Source organism: Plecotus auritus (genome assembly GCF_963455305.1).
Source record: "Plecotus auritus genome assembly, chromosome: 4".
NCBI lineage: Eukaryota > Metazoa > Chordata > Mammalia > Chiroptera > Vespertilionidae > Plecotus > Plecotus auritus.
In genome coordinates this window covers 163,112,451-163,129,049 of record NC_137775.1, presented here as the reverse complement: position 1 = coordinate 163,129,049, position 16,599 = coordinate 163,112,451, and positions in this window count along the sequence as shown.

The following is a 16,599-nucleotide window of genomic DNA, read 5'->3' as shown; positions in this document are numbered from 1 at the left end:
TATTCCTTAAAAACATACAACATAGGCCTAGTCTCCCCCCCCCCCGCCCCCATATTTCTTTCCTCCCTAGGTATCTAGCTCATCCATATGAGACACTCTCCTTGACTTCAAAGGGAACTTTATATATTCAAGAAATATCCAGAGAGTAGTAGTAGGGAATGAGGCTGTGCCCTAAATATAGTTTTATTTGATTGAAGCCATTCATCCAAATGACATTTGCTATTGTGCTCATCGCTTATGCTCTAGGATCACGTAGAGTTTACATTCATTTATTGATGCATCTTTCTCTAGCATACCAGGTTCCTACTGTGTGCAAAGGGCGAAATCAGACCACATATTTGGACAACAAGGCACTCAAATGCCTGTTTCTGTTGTTTATTTCAAAGGTAAAATATTCTCTGCAATATTTTTAGTGTAGATTTTCTGGAGTACCATAGTGGTGTCTTGATGATTCGGTTTGTTTTTAGTAAGGAAAGGAGAAAGAATAAAAGTAGCATTTTTAGTGCTTACTACATGCTAGGCATTGTACATACATGACTTCACTGAATCTTTGCATGAACCCTTCAGCATAAGTACTCTTATTCCCTTATTATTACTGAGAAAACTGAGGTTTTGGGATTAAGTCACTTGCCTAAAGCCACATAGCTGGTAGGTTGCAGGAAGCTAGGATTCATAACCAGGTCTGTCTCTGTTCACTAGCCCAGACTGCCTACCTTTAAGTAGAGATGGTTTTTGTTAACTGCCTGGTAGAAAATGCTCACTTGGGATGTAGAAAAATGTCTTCCAAATATATTTAACTTCAAAATGTTTCAAAAATAGGTGGAAAAGTATGCTGCCTTCCCAGAAAAAAAGTAAATTACATAATTAAAGTATAATCACATGACTAAAATAAACTGTGCATATACGGTAGGTCCATACTCAGAGAATGACATTTAAAATGATAATTCCACAAAATGAATCAAATCCACAATCTTTGTCAGAGTATGACATAATTTAATAAGTACAATTCAGACTGAAAAAATGAATAACTGCCTGTTTGGTTTTCAGTATAATAGCGATGATCATATTTTAGAATATTTTTTTAATTATAGAAAAATTGCCAACAAAGGAATAAGAACTCAGTGGTTCTTGCAAATGCTTAAGAGCAACCATAAGTTCTTGCTGCAAAGCAGATACAAAACAGTCCTCATATTTGTGCCAGAATTTCCTTTTGGCTCAGATGACCAGATCTGCAAAAGAGAAAACAGGGAGATTTGCTATTCTAAAAAGGTTTCCTGATATATTTAGGGAAAAAGTTGTAAAAGACATATGGATTCTTCTAAAACAGGTTATCTGTGGGTTATCTATCTTATTACTGCACAAAATTCTTTCATTTTTCTCAGTCTTGGTTTCTATTTTTGTCTGCAAATGGTAACAACTTCTCTAGGTTTTTGAGAAGGTCAAATGATATGTAAAAGCACTTGGAATGGTTCAAGTGTTATTCACATGGAATAATAAGTGCATGCAGACAATATTTTTTTCAAAATTCTCCAATATATTTTATGTAGTAATATGGTTTCTCCTGTATTGCCTTCCCTCCATTACCACCCCAGGGAGCAACAGGAGCATGCCACCTGGGGGACAGAGAGAATAAGAAAGCAATTTGGTTTCATCCTGTCAGGAAAAAGGGAGACGTTGAAAAGACTTCACATCTAGGAGGCAGAGGAAGATGAGAAGGAAGGAACAAAGGAAGGAAAGATAGAGAGATAGGGAGAAGGGCAAGAACTCAGTGCTGTAAACAGACTCCATGCATGAAAACTCCCATAGGGTGAGCAGAAACATCCACAAAGGTTTTAGGAGAACCTGGAATTCCCTTCTCTCTCGAGAAAATGAGAGAACTTTTGAGATATGCATGACCCTCCATGATGTACAAAGAGTAGAGTAGGATTGTGAGGAGAGTCTAAAAAATGATCCTGAGGTGGCAGTTCTAGTTGTCCAGGGCCTGTGAAAGGTATATACAGGATCCAGAAGTCCTCATGAACCAAAGGGAGAAGGTTCAAACATTTGAGAGAACTGGTAGACTAGCATAGGTCCAAAATACTCGGCCACTCATTAGACAGATGACCATAGAAAGCTAGATAATACCACCTATTGGTGAGGGAGTTGGGAAACCCTCTTGGATTGATAGTGGAAGGCTAACCTGGTACACCTATTCTGGGGAGTTATCTGGCGGTGCTTAGAGAAATCTGGTCACATACACTAAGACCCCCACTCCTGGGTATATCCTGTAGAGCCACCGTGACATAGGACTATAAGGGAACATGTATGAGTATGTTTATTGATGCTCTGTTTGGAAGGCAGAAAGTTGGAAGCAATTGAGATGTGCAATGCTAGGAGGATAAATTAGTCAATTGTGGGATAGCCATACATAGCAGAATTCTCTGCACCACTTAGAATTAATTATCTAGATGTACATAAAGCAACATGGATAGAACTTAAAAACATATGTTGAATGAAAAGAGAAAAATGTTTTATAGCACAATTACATGTATATAAATTAAACACATACAACAACATATTTCTCAAAGATACAAACATACCTAAATACATTTATGTTTTATAAACATTGGTGTGGATGACTTTAGCAAAGAGGGGAATGGAAGTTAGGATGAGAAGGTAAGGGGAAACAATAAAATTAATAAAATATGATATAGGCTTTGTGAGGTTGGATGATGGTGTGACATGAATAAGAGGTATGAGTAACTCAACTCTGAACGATAGGTTAAAAAGAAGAAGCTGCAGTTTGTATTTCTGAATTGTGCTGAATACAGATGGTGGTGGTAGACTGTGATGATTATATTCAGGAGAAGTGGTCCTGCAGGGAGTGACCACCCTCTATAAGTAAGCTACTCATCCACAGCACATAAACAGACGATTTTAAGACTAGGATGGAATTTAGAAAATTGCTTCTTATTTAGTTCTCTGATGCCCTGGAAGATGAAACATTCACCCCTTGAGATTAATTTTTCACTGACTGATCAAACTCAATGTACTGTTTATGTTCTCTGTAACAGGAATTTTAAAGTACATAAATTTTTAAGCAAGAGTCTGATATCCAAAAAGATACATTACTTTCATCTGAAGTAATTTGAAGTTCAACTGGGTGAAATGCCGCTACTATTTAAGCTCCTTATTTATAAAATAAGGACCCAGTTAATCAGATTTATAGTGTGAAGTCAGAACTCTCTCTCTGATGACTAGAGAAGGCAGACTAATGTTCTTAAAATATTATCCTCTATGGTCTGCATTATTCACTAGCTGCATGTTGGCTAGCACTTGACCTTTCTAGATCTCGGTTTCCTCATCTGGAAAATGATTGGACTAGTTTATTGCTCCCTAAAAGTGCTATGATTTCACAATAACAAAACCAAAAAAGACAATTAAAATTCTACTGAATAGGAAGTCATCCCTGCTGTGTTATTAATAGCCTATCAGGGGTTACCTTAGGGCCATGAGAAATTGACAAACACTAATTTTAAAGGTCTGGGTAAGTTAAATTTTAAATCCACACTGTTATCTTTGAGTCATCCACTGTTTTTCAGAATTAGGTATTTCTAAAATTCCAGTGAATTATTAAGAATAGAATTATATGCTGGTGCCTTAGTATAATCCTGTTATCAGCGTCCATGATTCTAGATGATGTTAGAAGTAAAATTATTACTACAAGTTTCTTTGGGTGCTTCCAGTATAAAAATAATTTGGATGGTGTGCAAGATGGCCCTGCAATATAATAATGAATAATAATACAATAATAATAATAGTAATAAATACGTTATAACCTTTGCACAGACACTATACTAAGTACTTTCTAAATGTTAATTCATTTTCACAAATCTGTGACATAGGTACTATTATTATGTCCTTTTATGTAGGGGGGAAATGAGTCATAGAGAAGTTAAATAAATTGCTTAGTTTCACAGCTAGAAAGTTGGAGAGATGAGATTTGAACCCAGACTGCTTAGCTCAAGGGTCCATGCTTTTAACCAGGAGGTTTTACTATTTCTCCAATATATAGTATAGTGAAGTTCCAATTTACACTACATTTTGTTACTATACTAGAGATTTTTCTGAGCTGTATGTTTTGAATAATGTTTCCATTACTCTATCAATAGTCAATTTCTGGAGAAAAATAATCAGAAAAAACACCATTGGCTTGGCTCCCTTACTCAGGTTTTTCCTTCATTCCTGCCTCTTACAACAATAGTGTATCTAATATTTACTCAGTTCCTCCTCTGTGCCACACTAAGTGCTTTGTGTTTATTAACTTGTTTATTCCTCATGGCCCATATGAGGTTTGCATGATTATTAGCCCCATCTTACTGATGAGCAAGCTGAAGCTTATGGGGATATGTAGTTTGCATGTGGTCATACATCCAGTGAGCATCCAAGGAGCAGCCTCCAGCATCAGTGCTAAGCCCTTGCAGGATTGCTTTAAAAATATTTTTATTAATTTTAGAGAGAGGAATAGAGAAATGGAAACATTGATCGGCTGTGCACACCTCCCACTGGGGATTGACTAGGAATTGAACCATGACCTCCTGGAACCCGTGACTTCCTTGTTCATGGTCCTATGCTCAATCTCTGGGCTACATCAGCTGGGCCTTGCAGCATTGCTTTTAAGGATGCTTAACATTCATGGGCTTGGGTTTTTCCATTTCTAAAGTAAGATAGGTGCTCAGATGTCTTCTAATAAAGTAGCCAACATTACTTCTTTATGATGAGTTTATTATTCCTAATGGTCATGGTTCCCCACTTAGTACGGGCTAAAGTAGAATTTCATGGAGTCAAGACAGTCTCTTCAATAAATGGTGTTGGGAAAACTGGACAGATACATGCAAAAAAATGAAACTAGACCACCAACTTACACCATACACAAAAATAAACTCAAAATGGATAAAGGACTTAAACATAGATGGGAAACCATAAAAATACTAGAGGAATCCACAGGCAGCAAAATCTCAGACATATACCGAAGCAATTTCTTCACCGATACTGCTCCTAGGGCAATGGAAACTAAAGAGAAAATAAACAAATGGGACTACATAAAAGTAAAAAGCTTTTGCACAACAAAAGAAACCATCAACAAAGCAACAAGAAAGCCCACTGCATGGGAGAACATATTTACCAATGTTATCACCGATAAGGGTTTAATCTCCAACATTTACAGGGAACTCATACAGCTTAACAAAAGGAAGATAAACAATCCAATCAAGAAATGGGCAAAGGACCTAAATAGACACTTTTCAAAAGAAGACATAAGGAAGGCCAAGAGACTATGAAAACATGCTCAAATTCACTAATCATTCGAGAGATGCAAATCAAAATGACAATGAGGTACCATCTCACACCTGTCAGAATGGCTATCATCAACAAATCAACTAACAACAAGTGCTGGTGAGGATGTGGAGAAAAAGGAACCCTTGTGCACTGCTGGTGGGAATGCAGACTGGTGCAGCCACTGTGGAGAACAGTATAAAGTTTTCTCAAAAAATTAAAAATAGGGGGGGTGGGCAGGGCAAAAAAAAAAAATTAAAAATAGAACTCCCATTTGATCCAGTGATCCCACTTCTAGGAATATATCCCAAGAAACTAGAAACACCAACCAGAAAGGACATATACACCCCTACATTCATAGCGGCACAATTTACCATAGCTAAGATTTGGAAACAGCCTAAGTGCCCATCAGCAGATGATTGATTAAAAACCTGTGGCACATCTACACAATGGAATACTGCCCTGTGGTAAAAAAAGAAGGAATTCTTGCCATTTGCAACAGCATGGTTGGAACTGGAGAGCATTATGCTAAGCGAAATAAGCCAGTCAGAGAAAGATAAATATCACATGATCTCACTCATTTGTGGAATATAATGAACAACATAAACTGATGAACAAAAACAGATCCAGAGACAGAGAAGCATCGATCAGACCATTAAACCTCAGAGGGAATGTAGGGGAGGGTGGGAGTAAGGGGGAGAGATCAACCAAAGGACTTGTATGCATGCATATAAGCCTAACCAATGGACACAGACAACAGGGGGGTGAGGGCATGAGTGTGTGTGTGGGGGGGAGCAATGGGGTGATAAGGACACATATGTTATACCTTAATCAATAAAGAAAAAAAACAGTAGAATTTCAAACCAGGCTTAAAAATTTTGTCTCTCATTAGCTTTGGTAAGTCACAAACCTTGAACATATTAAGCAACAAAACAAACAAATACACAAAAAACTGCATTTTTATTCATTTTCCAGAAACCACTTAAAATCAATCATTGCTATCATCCTAATAAAAGAGCAATATGCAAATTAACCATCACTCCGTACACTCGCAAAGCCATACCCACCAGCCAATCAGGAGCAAGTATGCAAATTAACCCAACTAAGATGGCTGTGAACAGGAGGCTTGGGTTGCCCCCAGCGAAGGAGGAAGCCAAGCTTTCTGCACACCCTTGCCTGCCTTGGCCTCCACTGAAGGCTACAAAGTTTCAATTATAGAAGATAAATAAATCCCAACAAAAATGGCTGCAGCCATGGAGCGAGCAGGAGGCTTGGCTCCACTCAAGGCTACAAAGTTTCAATTATAGAAGATAAGTAAATCCCAGATACCAGGGCCTCTGCTTGGGTTGCTGGGGGGCATGGCCAGCCTGCAAACCACCACAGGCCCCTCGCCCAGGCTGCCCCACGCCCCAAGGGAACCCCCACCCTGATCCGGGACACCCTTCAGGGCAAACCAGCTGGCCCCCACCCATGCACCAGGCCTCTATCCTATCTAATAAAAGGTTAATATGCAAATTGATCATCACTCCAACACACCAGATGGCTGCTCCCATGTGGTCAAAGATGGCTGCCCCCATGTGGACACAAGATGGCTGCCACAAGATGGCCAGCAGGGGAGGACAGTTGGGAGGGACCAGGCCTGCAAGGGAGGGCAGTTGTGGTTGATCAGGCTAGCAGGGGAGGGCAGTGGGAGGGATCAGGCCTGCAAGGGAGAGCAGTTGGGGGCAATCAAGCCTGCAGGGGAGGGCAGTTAGGGGTGACCAGGCCGGCAGAGGAGGGAAGTTGGGGGTGACCGGGCCTGCAGGGAAGGGCAGTTGCGGGGGACCCATGCCTGTAGGGGAGAGCAGTTGGGGTGGACCAGGCCTGCAGGGGAGGGCAGTTAGGGGAAAACAGGCTGGCAGGAGAGCAGTTAGGCATCAATCAGGCTGGCAGGGGAGTGGTTAGGGGGTGATCAGGCTGGCAAGCAGAAGGGGCAATCAGGAAGGCAGGAAGGCGAGCAGTTGGGAGCCAGCAGTCCTGGATTGTGAGAGGGATGTCTGACTGCCCGTTTAGGCCTGATCTCTGTAGGATAGGGCCTAAACGGGCAGTCGGAAATCCATCGAGGGGTCCCAGATTGGAGAGGGTGCAGGCTGGGCTGAGGGACACCCTCCCTCCCCCCCACCCCCGTGCACAAATTTCGTGCACTGGGCCTCTAGTCCTATATAATAAACCCTAATATGCAAATCTACTGAACGGTGGAGTGACTGGTTGCTATGACACACACTGACCACCAGGGGGAAGATGCTCAATGCAGAAGCTGGGCTGACGGCTGGTGAGGCTGGAGAGTGCAGCAGCAGTGATGGGTGCCTCTCCCCCCTCCGTGGCAGCACTAAGGACCCCTTGGGGGATGTCTGACTGCTGGCTTAGGCCCACTCCCCTAACCCGGCAGTTGGACATCCCCCAGGCCAGACTGAGGGACACCTCTCCCGCCCAGCCCAGTGCATGAATGTCATGCGCTGGACCTCTAGTTTATATTATGAAGGCTTTCCTTTCATTAATAAAGCAATTTTTAAAATAGTAAATTTTTCTTTAAAAGGGTAGTATTTTATATTAGGGGAGAAACTGTTGTGTTAGACCAGATGAAGTTTTGCTTCACATCTTTAAAAAAAAGTCACATGTTTTAAAAAAAGAATCTTTCAAAAGTTGGCCTTGAATTTCTAAAATTCTTGAAGCAAACGTTCTTAGCAAAAACTAGCAGGAGAGAGACTGAGGCAGAAAAGAGGTCATGACTAATTGCCTGGGAGCATTTCCTCACCCTTGAAAAGAGGTGGAAGAGTGGGGTGAGGAAGTGGGTGGTGTGACCTTGTGATCCTAGATGTCTTGTTTATATTTTCTTATCATGAGTCTTCTTGCTAAAAGTAAAGTGTGGCTAAAGTGGCTTTAGTCTGCCAGAGAGACTCTTGGCCTTGGTCCAAACCTCACGGAAATATTATCAGAAATACATTCTTTACTATGGATAGCACTTGCATGTGCTCCTAACGAGGTCCACACATGGTAGCCAATTAGGCAGGATAATCCAGAGCCTCGGGCAGGGAAGAGTGCACCCTCTCACTATCCGTCATGTAGGGGTTATCCACCAAATGTGGCATGTCCAGGGGCCTGTTGCCAAAGTGTTGTCCTGTGGGACAGAAATAAGTAGCATTATGTATTTGCGAACCTTAAAAAGGCCACCTAGTTTTTGGGTTCTTATTTAAGAAAAAAGAAAGTGGATTTTAAAAAAATATATATGTTTTTATTGATTTCAGAGAGGAAGAGCAAGGGAGAGAAAGATAGAAAGATCAATGATGAGAGAGAATCATTGATTGGCTGCCTCCTGCTCGCCCCCAACTGGGGATAGAGCCTACAACCCCGGGCATGTGCCTTTGACTGGAATTGAACCAGGGACCTTTCAGTCCGTAGGTCAACGCTCTATCCACTGAGCCAAACCAGCTAGGGCAAGAAAGTGGATTTAAAGCTCATTTTATTCTTGGACAAAGCTATAATCTATTTTAAATTAAGAATCTAAGTTACTTAAAAACACCCTCCCTAGCACATAACACTTCATGTTAAGGTACTTCAAGTCACTTTCACCTGAGTTCCTTCCTTCTGGGGGGCCAGACCTTCCACGAGGGCACAATGCCCAAGAAATATGGTTTGCATTTTACTCCTGTCATCCAAACCCTGGCACAGGTGGAGGGAGGAGTGAGGCCTGTCACTAAATTCCTTCTGATTCACAGAGTTCGATGGGATTCGCTCCCAGAAGCAACACAGGTTTGTTTGCTATTCTCTGAAAGTGAGAACGACTCCATTGTCCAACCGCACTTTTGGTTTGGTTCAGAAGAAGCATGGAGCTCAGCCACCATGGGTTAATTTGTATTCTTTCTTCTTGGGTACAGCTTAGCACTTCACTTAAATTTTCCTCCATCGTTTTCTTTACTCTTACCTGTAAGTTGTCTGCATTCTTTGTGGAAAAGGACAAGCTAAAAAAGCTGAGGTCCACTCGCTGTTTCCCCCCCTTTGATTTTAGGTTGAGTGTTTCCCTTTCCTCTCTAGCTGAATAAAAATTATATTTACTTTTGCCCTCTTCCTAAAGTCTCGAGAAAAACCATTAAACAAAATCTGTTTTCCTTTCTCTGGCCTGTAGATGAATATGTTTATGTGCTACTATAGTTATGGCTTTCTCCTTAGTTATATCCAGCAGGGCCAACCCTTGGCTTACACCCTAGGCAGGATCATTAGACCAGCTTTCCGGTGTTTGAAGTTGGCTGGGCCTGGTCAGTGGGTGAACCTAGAGATTAGAAGGCAGGTTTTTCAGTGGGCTTAATTGACTCAATTAATTGTGTGTGTTAGAAAGCTTTGCTCAGTTACTTTTCCTAGTGCAATCCCCATTATTTCAATTTGAAGACCTGCTTCAGTAGAATTCATTTTGTTGTCAGTATCAAAGTTTTCTGCATAAAAATCCGAATGGTGGCCAGTAGCAGTTTAGTAAGATTCAGATGGCATACGAGCCATCTGAAAGATGTAAAATTCTTACACCTGCAATAAACAGCTCCCAATCCTGGCACAAAATATCAGCAAACTCCAGATTCACTTTTTGCTTCCAGTAGATGCTTTTGATTCACAGGTACATTAAAAATACATAGGAAATATAAATATCCAAAGTCAAAGGCAGGTGACAGAGACTATTTTACCTGTCCGGGAATATTTTATACTTTGATGAGAAGATGTGTCAGCCTAGTCTCTCGATTCCAATCATTACAGGCTGTTGTTGTTCCTTGTGATTAAGCCCCTATCCCAGTGGTCGGCAAACTCATTAGTCAACAGAGCCGCAGTTTGCCGACCACTGGCCTAGTGCATTTGAAATTCCAGAAGGGAAAGAGAGCCAGGCAGCCCTTAAGGAAAGATATATCGAATAGAATCATCGCCAATGACTAATGAATACAGTTAGTATATCAGGAAACAGAATACTCTCATTTTCTTTTTCTGGGAGTACAAAGTATATAGGAATCTAATGTCCTTTGTAAAAATATTTCTTTATTTGTTGGTTATTCTGCCTAATGGCTGTAGTCTCAAATGGAAAATGTAGTTTGAGTCCCAGAATTTGGATTTAGCTTAGAGTTTCTCTAAATACCACTTGTCTGATGTTTCTTTAATATGGAGATTAAACGCAAACATGAAATTAGCTTCCTTGGAACATTCCCTTTGAGCTTTGCTTTTCTGCTACCAAGGAGATGATCTTTTGAACGAATGCCCTGCCACATTGACAGTGCGTCCAGAGCTTGGGTATGGGCCAGCCTTGCTTAGCCGCTTTTCCTTATTTAGCTCACTCAATATTATTGGCAGGTTGCTTCCACCAAAACCCCTATTTTCTAGAGGATTTTTGACAACTTCAAGTAAGTTCAATATCTTCTGTGGGAAGTTGTGCTAACTAAGCAGAAAGACTGAAGTGCCAATTAGAGCAGCAGCAGCAGAGTTGCTTTTGTTTTATTGGGAATGTACGGGAATCCTATGCAGGACATTAGATATAGCCTATAATGTAACGCTCACAGTAAAACACAGCTGAGAAATGCTTGAAATTACACAGTGTTCCTTTCCTGAATGGTCTTAGAGGACCTTCTTAGACAATTCAAAATTCTCTAAATTACTTTTATAACTTGGTGATTATCATCATCCTCCCTTTAAAAAGGAGAATTTTATTTTATCATGAACATGGCTCTTTCCTCTGTGTTGGCATTAAGGCGATTGAATCTGCACTTTTTTTTTTTTTTTTAACTTTGGGGAACTCAGGCTACTTGGTGTGCTAGCCCTTCAAGTTAAACTAGTTCCTTGATGCATTTGCTAAAATGAAAAGCCTGAAAAAAATCCACAGCCCTTTGCTTGTCATTTTGGTAGCATCATTCACTGATGAACAAAAATTATTTGCTAATGAGGAACATTGATTCTTGTGTGTGTGTGTTTAATACAGAAATTAAAAAAAAAAAAAAGCCTGGCAGAGATTGGGAACACTACTGACTAGACACAGTAAATGTTCTTCCATTCACACTTCATAATACAGTTTATGATAATCTGGCGGCATAAGGAAAGCTTTATGAATTTAATAAGGGCCGTTATATAGCATTTTGGATGCTACATATTGCATGAGTAGTCTTTTTAAAAAGTAAACACACAAGGCAGTACTCAGCCTAACAAAGCAGGGAAATGATTTATGTATGTATTCTGCATCCTCAAAATAAAAGTCCCATGTATTAAACAGTGAGGAGTGAAAGTATTGTCTAGCTTTATTAAACAATGAAGGAGGGCAAAGCCACAAAGATAGAAGTAGTGGATTATGGAAATTCTATGACTTAGGAAGGAAAATGGGTAGTCAGCAGTAGACAAAAGATGCTCAAGTTGCTGCTGCATGGGGCACATGAAGTGTGAAGAATCATCATTTTGTATTTAACAATCAGCATTTTGATGGCCTTAGACAAAAAAACTTCAAGCTGGCATATTATTTCTCCTATACTTCATCATTTTTAAAAAATATATTTTATTGATTTTTTACAGAGAGGAAGGGAGAGGGATAGAGAGTTAGAAACATCAATGAGAGAGAGACATCGATCAGCTGCCTCCTGCACAGCCCCTACTAGGGATGTGCCCGCAACCAAGGTACATGCCCTTGACCGGAATTGAACCCGGGACCCTTCAGTCCGCAGGCCGACGCTCTATCCACTGAGCCAAACCGGTTAGGGCTACACTTCATCATTTGTAACAGAGAACAATGGGCAATTAGAAAATAATTTTAGAAATAACTTGATTAATAAATTATTTTTTTCTCATAAAGTAAGATACACATGCACAATCCTTGGAAATACCCATTTAAATATTAGATTTTATTTGAATTTATGTACTATGTTCTGTGGTTTAGAAATTTTTTTTTTTCTGCAAAGAGCTTTATTGTTTCCATTTGGTCCAATGCCTGGGAGAGGACTCCAGGATGATTAAAAGAATGGCTAGTGGTTTCAGGGAAAGGGCTCAGGCAAAGAGCCAGACCCCAGGGGAATTCAGAGGGCCCCTTAAAGGCCTCTGGGCTCCAAAGGGTCCTACTGTGCTTGAGGATGAGCCTTTCGAAGAAATACTCGCTCAGCTCAGCCTGGGGGCCGGCCAGACTATGGATGTTAGTCAGGTGGTTGCCCATCTTCTTGATGAGTTTCACTTCCTCACCCCGGAAGTGGTTCTCCAGGAAGCCACAGAGATAAGGGTCTGCATGGGTAGAACGCAGTGCGTGTGGATCCAAAAGGGCCTGTTTCAGGTTCTTCTCCAAGGCCAGGGCAGCTTCTCTGGCGTCCTGAGTTCCCCCCACTCATCTTGGAGAGGCTTCAGCACGTCCTGGAAGAGAACATGGCTCAGCGGCCTCGCGCTTTTCTCGTCAACTTGTGGAAGAAGGGGCCCCCGCCCTCCAGAGCTACAGCATCAAGGTGGAAATAGAAACCCAGAGAGAGGTAGGTGTAGGACGCCTGCAGATGCAGGCTGGCCAGGCGGTTGATGGCACACTTCACCTCTGTGGAATAATTCTGAAGAATTTGGGAGCTCATGCTTTTTCAGCAATAAGAAGTTATGATCAAAACATGGTATTGGCTGGTCTCGGAGGCTGAGGATAGCTGAGGTGGTTCCAGAGGTGGTGACCGGAAAAAAGGTTGGAAGGTGGTCAGAGGCTGGAAGAAGGGGTGTCCCTGGGTCTGTTCTGTCCAAACACTGTTGAAGCAAGAGACAGATCCAGGACTGCTGAACACACTGCCTGGAAATCTTTAGTATTATATTAATTCACATGATTGAATGCTTGATTATTGTCAAAATATCCTACTTAAAAATTGGGCAAAATGGATAACAATAACAATGATAGCAAGTCCTCATTGGCGAAGACACAATTTCATGATTTGTGGACAGCTATCTTGCAAGAATCACTGTTTTACATTGATCTTCTCATTTGTTGCTATAATTTGTTAAGTTTTACTAAGTGCCAGGTTTACTGTAAACATTATTTTATTAAAGCATTATAATTGGCAGAGGCTCACAGAGCTTAGGCCCAATGCTAGAGTCATATAGTGAGAAAGAGGAGGAGCTGGGTTTGTGTCCAGGTCAGCCTGGCTTCATAGTCTATGCATGTTACCATTACAGTATTCCCTGTCTAGTAATTTTCATTATAGACATTTTTTTGGGGAAGTTTTTTTTTTTTTTTTTTTGAAATTTTGCTATAGGTCAGGTACTAATGCTAAAACAAGCAATTCATTTCCTTCTTGCTTTCCTTGGACATCCTCTTGGCTAAGTCAGACAGAACCAACTGTTCTTGGAATCCCTGAGGAGGCAGTGATAGGAGAACTCTGCTTAAAAGCTCTTGAGTGTATCCTTAGCCTCTGCCTTCTGACTCACTGATAGTGACCAGGGTCATCCATGCCTGCGAGAGGGATTCTGGGCAGAGTAGGCATATGGAGCCTTCCCTTCCATGCTCTTTTCCTTGCTGATTAGCACAATCTTGACTGAGATCTGGAGACTCCAGAACAACCTTGTTTAGCTGACGCCCAAAAGCATTCCAGAGGAAGGAGTGAGCAGGATGCTTGAATTTCACAGTGGGATGGGGTTAAGGAGGAAATCCCTGCTCTAACCTTGAGCTATGGGACCAGCACAAACCGTAAGGATTGCTCATAGGGAAAAGGAGAGATAAAACGCTGACAGTCCTGCTGCTTGGCGGAAATGTACCCCACACCCCCTTTTTTCTTTTTATAGGGAGACATTAAATAGGGATAGAAAAGTTTATAAAAAATACATCCTTGGTAATGTGGCTAGCAAAAGCTTTTAGAATCTGGAGAAATCTTGCATAACAAAATTAATTTTATGGCATAGTGAATTTTCTATTGGTTTAGATAGAAGCATTCTGACAGTAAGAGTCAGCAGGAGAGAAATTCTTCATGCAATACATTAGCACTAGTGTTTGATATATTCCCTCCGTCCATCCTTCCTTTCTTTCCTCCCTCAGTTCCTTCTTTCCCTCCTTAAAAAAAAATAAGAGCCTAGTATTACATGAGTCTATGCCAATCTCTGGGGGCTATAGAGGCAAATCAGGTATAGATCTTACCCCAAGTAATATAGTTATTAATATTACATATGTAAATACTGTGCCATAATCTTATATAATAAAAGGCTAATATACAAATTGTCCCCATGGGTGAGAGTTCAACAGACCAGGAGTTAGACGTGCGCTGAACACCAGGGGGCAGTGCGGAACATGGTGGGTGTCAGTGTGCAATGCTGGCAGCGGGCAGCAGTGGAGGCACTGCCAGCCCCGATGGGCCCCGAGGAGAGTGGGACCGTGGCAGGATGGTGGAGCAGGTGAGCAGGTGGCACCAGGCCATGGCGGGTGCAAAGGGAGGTATGGGCCAGCAGTTGGCAGCCAGCAGCCGCTAGGGACCCTACCCATGCACGAATTTCGTGCACTGGGCCTCTAGTTAATATAATATGCATAATAGAACATAGAGTAAGTGCAAATAAGATGCTAGAAGAGTCCAACTTTTATTATGTATTTATATAATGGATATTTGTTAAGGACATGGGGACCAGGCATTGGGCCAGTGTTGGGGTTATGGCTGTAGTTGCCTTCAAAGAGTTTAAGGATCAGTGGAGGACACAGACCTGTAATCAGGCATTTACAATGGGAATGGTCAGTGCTAAATCTCATTCTTTCAACAAATAATTTTCATTGTCTATTAAATGCTGGACATTCTTTAAGAGATGCTGAGACGAATTTGTGGACAAGGTCTCCTTTAAGCTGGATCTGGAAGGATGGGTTTGAACACAGAGATCAGGGGAGAAAATAATTCACATTTGAGAAAAGGAAGAGTGATGGTAAACATTTGAGATTTTAGGAGGAAAATATTAATAGTAACAATAACAATAGCTAACTTTATGTAATATTTAATCTGTGCCAGGTACTGTTCTAAAGGCTTGGCATATCTTTTTCACTCAAGCATTCCTTATAACATCCCTGTAACTGGGATACTGTTGCCATTTTACATATGAGGAGATTGAGGTACAGAGAGGTTAAATGATTTGCCCAAAGCCACACAGTTAGTAAGAGGTCAATTTGGAATCCAAACCCAGGCAGTCCAGCTTGCAATAACCTTGCCCTAAGCAAAGTCAAGGAAGGGAAACGTTTTGAAGTGGAAAATTGCAAGGAGTTCAGTTTGACCTGAGATTAAGGTTGGTGTGGAGGAAAGTGTGGGAAATAAATTGGCAAGGTAATTGGGGGCATATTATAAAAGACCCCGAGAGTCAGATTGTGAGTATGAATTTCCTTTTGCAGATAAAGGGGAGCCACTGAGGGTTTTTGAGCAGGGAGTACTGTGATCTGAGCTGTGCTTCAGAAGATTCAGCCTGAACCACTGTGTAAAATGAGGGGCAACAGGCAGGAAGAGAAGTCAGGGGCTGATTGTGACAATAGGTGGGAAGGAGGCTCAGTAACAGTAATGAGAGAGTTATTAAAAGGGGGGTGGCTTACGGGTCCTGGGAACTTATTAGAACTCTGAGGTGTTGTTAACCTTTGGCCCATGACTGGCAGTGTTCATAAAGGGTTAAATGAATATGCCTGCTATGGAAATTTCTTGGCCATTAACATTTTCCACTTTCCTTCAGTTGTATCAAATGCCCTTGTGATGGGAGAAAAAGAACAAACATCAAAAGTACCTTTTAACTTCACAATTCTTTCTAAATTTCTTTAAACTTATAGGCTATACTGCTGATTTGCAGACTTCAAAGTACACAGAAGGATCAGGGTCAGATTGAAAAATTATTTCTTACAGTTTGATAAAATATGCATGCAAATCCTATGACCTGCCAGTGAAATTATTTATGTGTTAATGTAACTTTGTTACACTAATTGCACTGTTTAATGGCCCCTTTTTCTCCCCCTCATAGCTTTTTCGCTGTAAGAAATTTTTGCTTATTATTTGTGCTGTACTGTACAGATTTCATGTGTTGTTTGTGGATTCAAAGATGTCAAGTTGTGTTTTTTTTTTTTTTTTTTTTTTTTTTTTGAGGAATTATTGTAAGAAGACTAGAGTGTGCTCCTATGGGCAATGATGGAACTTTTGTATTCAACTTGCTGTCAGTTTTTAAACGTTTTACTTTTTATTATCTAATGAGAGCATCATCTCAATATAGTTGTGATAATTTTTCTCAGAGGTAACACTTTATGATTTTTCAAATGGGAGTTACTTTTCTTCCTACAGTGTGGAG